This window comes from Pongo pygmaeus, chromosome 3 (genome assembly GCF_028885625.2).
Source record: "Pongo pygmaeus isolate AG05252 chromosome 3, NHGRI_mPonPyg2-v2.0_pri, whole genome shotgun sequence".
Taxonomy (NCBI): domain Eukaryota; kingdom Metazoa; phylum Chordata; class Mammalia; order Primates; family Hominidae; genus Pongo; species Pongo pygmaeus.
In genome coordinates, this window is record NC_072376.2 from 138344384 (window position 1) to 138357362 (window position 12979).

Here is a 12979-nt window from a genome sequence, read left to right on the forward strand (position 1 = left end):
CAAACTCATTCACTCAGATATGCTGTTAATACTTCATTCTTTCTTCTTACCAAACTTATCCTAAAAAAATAAATCACATGGCAGAAAGTAGCCTAAATTTTATCCTCAGGAGTTTTTTCCAATTTAATATAGGTCAAAGTAATCATTTAAAAAATTGAACTTTATAATTTTACTGCCCCAAACCTCCCCCTATAAATAGTAGAGACATTTGGGAGGAAAATGTCACTACTCCTTTTCTTTTACTCTGTCCTCAAAAATGTTCCTAATTCTTAAGAGTAAATTTTAACTTTTAGAGAATGTGTTTCCTTTTCTTTGAGTTGTATATTAAAGAGAATAATCATTGACATGAAAATAGCTCAAGTAATTGTGACTGGTTATGGATTATACAAAGAATGAATACTTCTCTGAATATGGGGAAAGAAAGAAATTACTTAAATAATACTGCATGATATTTTAAAAGGCCTTTTTATATGCAAACAAGTGCCACACATTTGGTAGGTTTTAGAAATTCCATTTTATAAAAATTCAAAATATAAAAAATTGTTAAATATTGGATTCTTTATTAGTTTTGGAAATTTTTCAGAAAAAATTATTAAGCTAGTTAAACTAGTCTGCTAGAAATCTTGAAACCTGACTAAATTGGAAATTTAGGAAGTTTTATTTTGCCTTTTGTATTTGATCTGCATATTTAGTTTTACATTTTAGCTGCTAACTTTAACTATCCAAAGATTTTTGAATGTTTAAGTTACATCTTAGTTATGGACTGCTGAATTGTGTCCCCTAAAATATATATGCGTTGAACTTCTGACCTCTCATACCTCAGAATTTGACTATATTTGGAGACCGGACCTTTACAGAGGTAATTAAGTTACAATGAGGCCATTAGGGAGGGCCCTAATCCAATATGGCTGGGATCATTATAAGAAGAGGAGATTAGGACACAGACAACACAGACAGAGGGAAGACCTTGTGAAGATAGAAGAAGGTAGCCATTGGCAAGCCAAAGAGAGAGAGGCCTTAGAAGAAGCCAAACCTGCCTACACTTTGATCTAGGACATCCGGCATCCTGAATTATGAGAAAATGAATTTCTGTTATTTAAGCCACTCATTTTGTTATTGCAGCCTAGCAAACTCAATAACAACCTTTCAGTCTAAGAGTAATTTAAAATGTACACTCTGACTTATTATGGTCTTTATTTAAAAGTATAAATCATTAAGTCTTTAAGTCCTAGAAATGTAGCTACTTTCAGACTGGTTAATGTGACCAGTTTCAGATGGAAAGATCCTATAAGGACCAAATGCAAACAATCTAAAATATAAGGAGTAAAAGATGAATTTAGTTATAACTTTGATAAAAGATACAAATTATAAATGTTTGTGACCATTGCGTGTTGTCATCCATAGTTTTACTAAAAAGCCACTAAGCATGTGCTTGGTAACATTTACTGTGGTTGCAGTTCATAATAGTCTGTACATCTCCTTTATCATATGGAAGGATGTGTCACCTGCCCTTATCTCCCAGATCTGTTAATTCCAGACAGAGAATAGCTTTTAGAGAAGACATGGACAGGGGAAGATTGCCTGGGAAAAGGTAGCCACCAGAGAAGCTGTGAACCATCTGTTTACATTTACAGGGGTTGTCTTCTCTGATCCTATAAAGCCTGTTGAATGAATACAAGTTCCCTTTGTTGCCTTATATTCCTATTTTTTTCTAATGCTTTATATAAGTATCAGAACTTAATAAATGATTTAATATGTATGAAGGGAATTCATACTACTCTCGTTATTCTTTTTGGAAGAGTAAATCAGTAAGGATTAAGAGGACAGAATTATATAAGGAAATGTGGTATTTGGCAAACCATATTAACAATATAGATGCTATACTGTTACTATGTCTTCCGAAATCTGATGTGAAATATTTATCTATATTAAACAAATCAGAAAATAGCATCTTTTCACTAGATTTATGTGATATTCTGTGTATTTCTTTTTAGAATTTTTTTGTAACATTCATTTCTAAAGTTTAGTCTGCCTGGTTTATGTTCAAATGGTTTATCATTATTACAAAATCTGAACTTATATCTGAGAAAAAATTAGAGTAATATTCCATTTTTCATTAAAAAGACAACATTGCTTTGCTAGCAGATTGTTTTTTTCTGGATGGCACAAATAAACTTCTAATACTGATTTTGGAATTACCTAATAGTGTGCATACAGGAAGAAATACACATGCTGCACAAACCTAAGCAAATTGTCTTTCTCCTCTTTATAAGAATTAAAATTTTGCTGTAAGGGTGTTTAGATTTAAAGGCAAAATTCAAAGAAATACAACTCACAATAGAAATATAAAATACTCAGATCAATGTCTCTGTCTTTTTTGTTTCTTATTCTAGTTGTCTTCATATCATCTATTTTGCTTGATGTAATGACTGACTGAGAATATCAATGGGTGTGTTTTTTAGGATAGAATAAGTACCATAAAATATATCCCCAAAACATACACTGGCTCAAACATAATGGAAGGGTACAGTAACCTCTGCTACATAACTTGAAAAATGTTTCTCTTTCTTCTTCCACATGGATGAAATACTTTTGTTTTGCCATGGCCCAAAAAGAGAACATGAACTCATTCTCAGATCCATATTGCTTGCAGTCATCTCATCTGGTAGATCAATTTAAAAACTAATATTTAATTTACCATATTAAAATTAAGTAAAAGTGATAAGTCTTGTTAGTTGCCTCTTCTCTGAGAGTGAGCAGAAGAAAACACATTCTTTTTTTTTTAATTATACTTTAAGTTTTAGGGTACATGTGCACAAGCCAAATGTCCAACAATGATAGACTGGATTAAGAAAACATGGCACATATACACCATGGAATACTATGCAGCCATAAAAAATGATGAGTTCATGTCCTTTGTAGGGACATGGATGAAGCTGGAAACCATCATTCTCAGCAAACTATCGCAAGGACAAAAACACATTCTTGATATGTGGATAGGAGAATAAATCTTTAAAATAATTTAACCAGAAAAAAAACACAAGAAATAAAATGATTTTCAGGACCTCAAAATGGCTTTATCTTCCAGAAATATATGCTGAATTCCTATTAGTTCAACTCTTTAGGTGATTCCTGAAGTTGATATAGACTGACAATTGCCGTTTGTGGCATGTGATATGGGAACCAGCATAAAATATTGGTACCAACACTACACAGTGATCTTCTTGAACAACTTCAAATTCATAAACTTCACTTTCACTTCCAGATATTACATTTTGATTCCTGAGTACTTACTCAAGGCTTATAATGAATAGATATTATTTAAACAAATATATTTTAGCTGTGTAATTTTAGACTAGCATAATGTCTGACATATAATACTTAAAAGACTTTTGTTGACTGAAGTAACAGATTTCCACTTGGGGCTAAGGAATAATACTGCTTTAAAAGTTCAATTTGAGAAGTTTATATTAAAATTTCATTCTCTAATGTTTTACAAGCCATTTTACCAAGGTAAAAACATTAAACTTCACAGCTGTATATATTTTTGCTGTGTACTATAAATATAATTCAAGAGTTTGCTAATAGCATTTATTATTTATCTTCTTTCCTCTTTCCCTTTTAATAGTTTTCATTATGAGCTCTTGAGGTATACATAGGGCAGGAACATTCCAAATAGCCTCTTTACTTTCTCTCTCTTCCTCCATTTGGTGATGGCTTATTGATCTCATATAAGTTAGAATTTTATTGACTGGTATTCTTAAGAATACATACATACATTTGTGTATATATACGTATATACACACACATTTATATATACACATACACATACATTTATATACACATACACACACTTGCATATATATGTGTGTATATATATGTGTGTGTGATATGGTTTGACTGTGTCCCCACCCACATCTCATTTTGAATTGTAATCCCCATGTGTTGGGAGTGGGACCTCGTGGGAGGTGATTAGATTATGGGGGCGTTTCCTTCATGCTGTTCTCATGATAGCCAGTGAGTTCTCACAAGAGTTAATGGTTTTATAAGGGGCTTTTCCTCGCTTTGCTCTCCACTTCTCTCTCCTGCCACCATGTGAAGAAGGACCTGTTTTCTTCCCCTTTTGCCATGATTGTAAGTTTCCTGAGGCCTCCCTAACCATGATGAACTGTGAGTCAATTAAACTTCTTTCCTTTGTAAATTACCCAGTCTCAAGTGTGTTCTTACAGCAGTGTGAGAATGGACTAATACCAATGCAATGGACCTTAAGGATACAAACACATAAGAATACACACATACACACACATATATATATACACTTTTACTACTGGATAGTTAAATTGTACATAGAGTAAAGTATGACAGCCAAAGAGCACTGTATTTGTTATTGTGATGGTTAATTGTATGTGTCCACTTGTCAGGGCCACTGAGTTCAGATATGTGGTCAAATCTGGATGTTTCTGTGACGGTGTTTTCAGATGAGATTAATATTTAAATTGGTGGACTTGGAGTAAAGCAGATTGCTCTCCATAATGTGGATGGGCCTCATCCAATCAATTGAAGGACTTAATAGAACAAAAGACTGGCCATCTCCTGGGCAAGAGGACATTCTGCAGCATATAACCTCCAGAGATGAACTACAAAACTGGCTTATTTTGTGTTTCCATCCTGCCAGCCAGTCCTTCAGATTTTGCACTTAGTGCTTGGTGATCTCTGTAGTCACATGAGCCAATTTCTTAAAATAAATCTCTTTCTCTCTCTCTCTGTCTGTCTCTCTCTCCAAACACACACACACACGCACACACACACACACACACACACCCATGTGCTATTGGCCCTGTTTCTCAGTTGTGGTTAGAAAACTAAAGAAAATGCATGTTCTGTTGGTTAAATGATATATACATTAGAATAAATTCATGTGAAATTGTGAAAAATAGAAATGCAATTACAGTTGGGACTCTTAATTGACTTCAGATCTCTCTCTCTCTCTCCCCTTCCTGTAACTTAACAGACTCAAGTCTTTAACAGAGAATAACACCACTCCTATAAAGACAGGCTTTTCTGGCCTCCAATGCAGATAATTACATAAGCATGCGATAGACTGCTGGTGCCTTCTGCTACTTTATGATATGATGTCTAGGGTTAGAGTTTAACTACCTTGAACCACAAGCTAACTTTAGAAATGAATAAAACAAGTCCATTTATATTGTAATAATAAGGTAGAAGGAGCCTGGATTTCCAAGGACATTTTGCACAGAGCCACCATACCAATCTTGGATTGCTTACTGTTGGACTTTTTACACATGATAAAATATACTTCAAATGTATCTAAACTACTGCTGTTTTGTATTTCTATTGCTCACAGTTTAACCTAATACTGATACAAAAGTATGATCAAAGTAACTTAAAATGGTTATATAATAGCCTAGATATTGCATTTTACACTATGAAATTCAGAGTTCATTAAGACACTGTAGAGGACATCTACTCTTTGTTCCTTTTCATTGCCTGTGCTTTTTCTTTGGTAACAGCATCCTGACTTTCCTTTGTGAATGGTATAGAGTCTTCTTGTGATGCTCATTCAAGGTGTCCTGGCATGCAATGTCTTTAGCCCTCCCTGGTAACTTAAATTCTAAGTAAAGAGTGAAGAATAGAAAGTATTTACTTCTGATGCAAAGTGGGAACACCCTAAGGAATTCCCCATCAGGTTCCTGGTATTCACAGCCCTGGCATTGCTAAGCTTGCAGAAATTTCCGAGCCTATTTCAATTTTATCTTTAATTCTATTGAGCTTCTAAGACCTATCATATAACTTTTTTCTGTTCTGATGATTTTATTCAGAGTTTGTTTGTTATTGCTCATAAGAGAAAAAGAAAAAAAATAAAAAAGGAAGGAAGGAAGGGAGTAAGGAAAGAAGGTAGGAAGGGCAATATTAAAACAACAAATTTAAAACTCAATAAGATACTGCAGTGGATGAATATCTGTGTCCCCTCAAAATGTATATGTTGAAATCCTAATGCTTGGCCGGGCGTGGTGGCTCATGCCTGTAATCCCAGCACTTTGGGAAGCCGAGGCGTGCAAATCACCTGAGGTCAGGAATTCAAGACCAGCCTGGCCAACGTGGTAAAACCCGGCCTCTACTAAAAATACAAAAAAAATACCTGGGCATGGTGGCGGGCACCTGTAAGTAATTCCAGCTACTTGGGAGGCTGAGGCAGGAGAATCACTTGAACCTGGGAGGTGGAAGTTGCAGTGAGCCAAGACGGCGCCATTGGACTCCAGCCTGGGCAACAAGAGTGAAACTCCATCTCAAAAAACAAAAACCAAAAAAAAAGAAAGAAAAGAAAAGAAATCCTAATCCCCAATGTGAGTGGTCCTTTTAGGTGGTATGGCCTTTAAGAGGTGATTAGATCATGAGGAAAGAGACCTGATGAACGAGATTAGTGTCCTTATAAAAGAGGCCCAAGAGCACTCCCTTTTCCCTTCACCATGTGAGGACACAGTAAAAAGATGGTTGTCTATAATCCAGTAAGAGGCTCCTCACCAGACAGTTCGTCTGTTGGCATCTCACTTTTGGACTTCCTAGCCTCCAGAACTGTGAGAAATACATTTCTGTTGTTTATTAGCCATGCAGTCTACAGTATCTTCTTTTTTCCCTCAGCCTCCTGAGTAGCTGGGATTACAGGTGCCCACCACCACGCCTGCCTAGTTTTTATATTTTTAGTAGATACGGGGTTTTACCATGTTGGCCAGGTTGGTCTTGAACTCCTGACCTCAAGTGATTACAGGCATAGTGTAATCCACTAGGATTACAGGCATAAGCCACTGTGCCTGGCCATCTACAGTATTTTATTACAGAAGCCCCAAAAGTCTAAGATGGATACTTAATCATTAAGCACCAGGTTACACCAATTACTTTGTAATTTGCTTATACTTTTCTCTCTAAATTTGGAGAAAAAAATGTTTTTCTAATTTTCTCTATAACTTTCATAGTTTCCAGAATTAGTCTATGGCTCACAGATAATAGACTCTGTCTTTAGTATTGAAAACCCTTTTATATAACCTCTTAGTAAAACTCATTTATTAGGGTTACTTTGAAGATCAGAAAGAAATATTTTAAAACATTTCCTAAGATATAGAATGTTTCAAATTAAAAGGTGATTATTGTTTTTCTAGAACAAGAGGACAGTATACTTCTAAAGTATTATTTTCTTATTCATTTATTAGAAGCCATTCATCAAAAACTAATCTCTGGAAAGTATTTGGAATTTTTTAAAACTATCTGTTGTGCCATCTTAAAGTTATGGTAAGAACAAATTAGAATTTTGCCTGACATTTTGTCACTTACGAGAATTTTGTTAACCAAAAAAGTGTAGGAAACTATAAAATCCCTAAATCTTTTGATCATGACAAACAAGGTTTATATATTAAGCAGTGTCCTGTTCAAGAGGAATTGTACGTTTGTACAGAAATGTGTTTTTTGGTGTTATTGGTTATTGCTCTAGATCAAGTGCAATACTTCCTACCCATCGCTCTGAGTGAAAGATGTAACATACATTTTTCTTGGCTTCACAAAGACTGCTTCTTGCTCTTATATGGAGAATCTTAATACCAGAAAATGAGATGGACACATTTTGTAGAAAACAGAGTATTTAATGTGAGGTGAAAAAGACTCAAGCCCATACAAGTTAAAGGAATATATAACTAGGTTTATTCCTGTCAGTTATATGCCCTCCCTACCTTTGCCTTCCACATTTTGTAGAAGTGAGAAGGAAGTATTAAAGTCCTAGGTGTTCTTAAGTTGGAGTTTGATAGAATTTTGTCCCATGAACTTGGATGAAGAGATTACTTAAAATAAGCTGGACACGGTGGCTCACACCTGCAATCCCAGCAATTTGGGAGGCCAAGGCGGGCAGATCACCTGAGGTCAGGAGTTTGAGACCAGCCTAGCCAATGTGGTGAAACCCAGCCAGGCATGGTGGTGCACACCTGTAGTCCTACTTACTCAGGAGGCTGAGGCAGGAGAATGGCTTGAACCAGAGAGGTGGAGGTTTCAGTGAGCTGAGATCACACCATTGTGCTCCAGCCTGGGCAACGAGCGAAACTCCATCTCAAAAAAATAAAAATAAATAAATAAATAAAATAGAATAAGCATTAATTAAAGAAACTAAAGAAGACCAAATAAATGGAGGGCTATCCCATGTTCAAGATTGGAAGAATTAATATTTTTAAAATGTTCATACTGCCCAAAGAGATTCACAGATTCAATGCAATTCCTAGCAAAATTCCAATGTCATTCATCACAGAAATAGAAAAAAAATCCTAAAATTTCTATACAACCACAAAAGACCCAGAAGAGCTAAAGCAATCTAGAAAAAAAGAACAAAGCTACAGGCACTACCTGACTTCAAAATATATTACAAAGCTGTAGTAATCAAAACAACATAGTATTGGCATAAAACAGACACATTGAGCAATGGAATAGAATAGAAAGTCCAGAAATAAGCCCATTTATCTACGGTCAATTGGTTTTCTAGAAAAGTGTCAAGAACACACAATAGGGAAAAGACAGCCTGTTCAATAAAGGATGTTGGAAAACTAAATATTCACATGGAGAAAATGAAAATAGACCTTTATCTTACCCCTTATACAAGAATAAATTCAAACTGGATGAAACCATAAATCTAAGACTGGAGATTGTAGAATTACTAGAAGAAAACAGGGGAAAAGCTCCAGGGCATTAGTTTGGATGGACCATAAGCTCCCTGAAAGAAAATGGCATTCCATTCACTCTTTTGGTTACCAATTAGTTGAATAAGCATATTTGAATGAATGAATGAATGACTACTATAAATGCTGTAAATTCATAACATCGCTTTGCTATTCACTCCCTTCACAACAATCCTGTTACACTTATATATGTTTATTTCCAAAGTTGCTAGGTGAGCTGAATTCATACACTTGTTTATCACAGATTGCAATGACTAGAGTCATTGTTTAGTTCTGTGGAGCTGCTGTAACAAATTTCCACAAACTACATGGCTTAAAACAATAGAAATTTATTCTCTCACAGTTTTGGTGGCTTAGAAGTCCAAATGCAAGGTGTCAGCCGGGGCACCTTCCCTCTGATGGAAGGATCCTTCCTTACCTCCTCCTAGCTTCTGACTTGCAGTGGGCTCCTTGGTGTTCCTTAGCTTGTGGCAGCATGACCCCAATCTCTGTCTCTGTCATCACACAGCCTTCGTCTGTGCATCTCTCCATATTTACAAATTTCTCTCTCCTTATATGGACATCAGTATTGGATTTAGGGCTCACACTAATCCAGTATGACTTCATCTTTATTTGATTACATCTGCAAATACCCTATTTCCAAATAAGTTCACATTCACTGGAAATTGAACATCCAACACTTATAATCCTAAGTTGTACTTATATAGTTCTTCCTATGTGCCAGGCACTACTTTAAGGAGTTTACCTATATTGGTTTATTTAATTATCACAAGGGTTCTATGAAGTAGGTACTATCATTATCTCCATATTGTAGAATAGCCAACTGAGACAGAAAGAGATTATATAACCTTCATGGTCACATTGTGACATGGTCACATGGTCAAATAGGACTGGCCTTTCCCTATGGTCACATTTTAGATTCAAAACCTGGACAATTGGCTAAAATGTTCGTGCTTTTAATCATTACAGACTATAGTCTCTTGGTTAAGATGGGACTCATTCAATGAAGCAAATATTTTTGAGGATCTCTTTTGTTATGGAACCTATGCTTAATGATAAAGCTAGAGGGATGAAGATAAAAGTCTAACATTTTAAGATATATATCTATATATAACTATATAGATATATATCTTATTTTCGTTAGCTTGCATTAAATGCTTCAATATGTAACACAGTCATCTTCCTTAGGAAGCGTATACTTGTGGAATTCCTTGTGGTATCTCTGGGAATCCCTTTACCGTGTATCCATGGCATTCTGCTTTTACTGGGCTAATTTCTTCCTACTGCCTGGAATATTTATCAAGGGAAGTTTTTCCTTTTCTCCTCTACTCTATAATATATATATAGCTATATAACTATATATATATAGAGAGAGAGAGCTATATAACTATATATATATAGCTATATAACTATATATATATATATACACACACACACACATATATATACACATATATATGTAACTTGAGAGATGGTTTGGATCTGGAGACAGACTGCTTATCCTCTCGGTGTGACCTTGGACAAATTATTATATATATACATATTTGCTTCAGACTTGTGAAGTGTTGAAGATTAAACAAGTTTATTGTGTATAGATTGCTTAGAATAGTGCCTGGCAAATATACTATTTTTATGCCATTAATTATTAACATTACCATTATTAACAATACCATTACTATTGAAAATAAATTCTAAATTATTTATTTTACATAGATGATCTATTAGGAGAAAATAAACCTTTACGTCAAAATGAATATTATTTGAATATATGTTTCACTTCTTCCACCTAACCTTGATGAGAATTGCTTATTTGCTTCAAAATACCTATAAACATCTGGACTTGAAAAAATATTCTTCTCTCTCCTGCTGTCTGGTGTGGTTCTTCTCACTCCACAAGTGGGGCAGATGAAACCAGAAGGATAGGTATATGCAGCATAACTTATGAGCACCTAAGTGTTAGGTCTGTGGCTGCCATCTCTCCCACCTTCTGTGAAATTCCTCCAGTCAGCGTAGGAAGTGACAAAGGTTCAGGAATCCTTGGATAAATATAAACACAAGTTTGAAAACTGTGACTGTGAGTTTGTTTGTTATAATGACTCATCCAGATGCAAGCAAACAATCTCATCAAGCTCTATACTTACTGGATTTCTAGAGTCACTTTCTTTTATGCTTAGTTATCAAAGTATGCCATACACCCTCAGAAGTTTTTGTTCTTTCTAGGTGGCAAACTTCCTGAATAAATTTGTATTTAAATTAATATGTAACAACTGAATTTCACTTAGAATTGTTTTATTCTGATGTCTCACCTTTGTTACTAGCTTGGTGCAACAATAATTGTGAGTTTTGCAATTACTTTTAATGGATATTAAATATTAATGTTTTTCCCAGTACAAACACAAATAAGGGCTTGTTTGCTTTTTATATTTCAAAAGAAATAGGTCATTTGCCTTCAAAATGAACACATTGATGGCTTTCAGCTAGTGAAGTAGAAAATTTGGAAATGATATGCATTTGGGACATGAATTTTACTTTGACTAAAAAGAAACCTTATTAATTATGTATTATCTGTCTGGACCACTACTGTCAACGTGATTTAAAAGATGAATGGTTAAGCTAGGATAGTGAAGAGAAAAACCACTGTACATATGTTATCTGATGTTTACACAAGCATATTTATAAAGTAATGTTTAAATGTTGGGGCACATTTGCATTTATTTTTTCAGGAATAACATAATTAAAGAATGTGGGAAAAAGAAGTTTTAAGATAAACTATCTTTAAGTTCATACGTAGACTGTATGCTTTGTAGCAGAGAATAGAAGTGTGTACAAAAATAATTATTCCCTTCCCATATTCACTCTGGCGAATAGGTATGAATGATGAAATTTCCCTACTTGGAAAATATTTGCTTTCTTCGTTCTGCTACTTTGGGCCTTAACCTAGGTCTAAAGTAAAGTAGTCTGGGGGTAAAGATGAGAGAAGAAAACTTCTGTTTCTGCCTTTAAGTAAGAAAACAGATACTGTGCAGTAATTTCTAGTAGTGTTAGATTCTTTCCTCAAATATATTGTTCTTTGCCTTTGCTTTCAGTTCAAAAACGGTAGCTTGGGGACAAAAAGCAAAACCTTAGAGTAGGAAAGGAAAAACTTCCCTTGATAAATATTCCAGGGAGTAGGAAGAAATGATCCCAGTAAAGGCAGAATGCCATGGATACACGGTAAAGGGATTCCCAGGGATACCACAAAGAATTCCACAAGTATACGCTTCCTAAGGAAGATGACTGTGTTACATATTGAAGCATTTAATGCAATTTAATGAAAATAAGCAGATACTATATACTGAAATGCACATATGCGTTACAGATTGGAGCTTTTCATCAGTAACATAATAACTCCCCTTAGGTTTCATAGGCCTTTCCCAAACAGGCAGACAGACACATGTGATACTTGTGGAAAAAGATGGCTTTGCTTTTGTGAGATACGTAGTTGGATTAAGCTGATCAGAACAGAGGTTGTTCATTTTGTTTCTACTCAATAATTTCTGGCCTCTTGACAAACCTAATTTACTTTTTTTTTTAAAAATAGAAAAGTACCATAAATATATGAACTACATAATGTATGAATCTATTAGGAAAATTTGACATTTTCTCCACGTATGTGTAATTTGTTTCATTATATAACACATTTATCATATATTGTCTGGCTATTTACCCCACAAAAATAGGCATGTGAGTTATGTTTGCACACAGTCTCTCAAATATAACTATCCCTGATGTGCAAGTATTTTTGAACTCAGAGGACTGTGTTGTAATTAATACTGATGGAGAAACCAGAGTTAGAAATGTCTTTAGCAGACACTATAACACATTTCCAGCTTGGGCCTGGACACTGTAGGTGGCACTACACATGTGCAACACTGGTTGAAAATAACTGAGCAGATTTAACACAATCATCTAGAGCAGGTATCAGCAAACTTTTTCTGTAATGGGACGGATAGTAAACATTGGGATTTGCAGGACATGTGCTCTCTGTACAACTTTTTAACTCTGCCACTATAGGCAAAAAGCAGCCACAGACAATGTGTAAATGAATGAATGTAGCTGTGTTCCAATAAAACTTTATTTAGATTTGGCTTATCAAGGCCTGATCTAAACATGGTAGATTTTTTAAAAAATTGTGAGTTTGGAATGAATTTGGCCATAAATGTGAGTGTCCTTTTGGATTTACATTTATTTCTACTTACTTGATGTTGTTC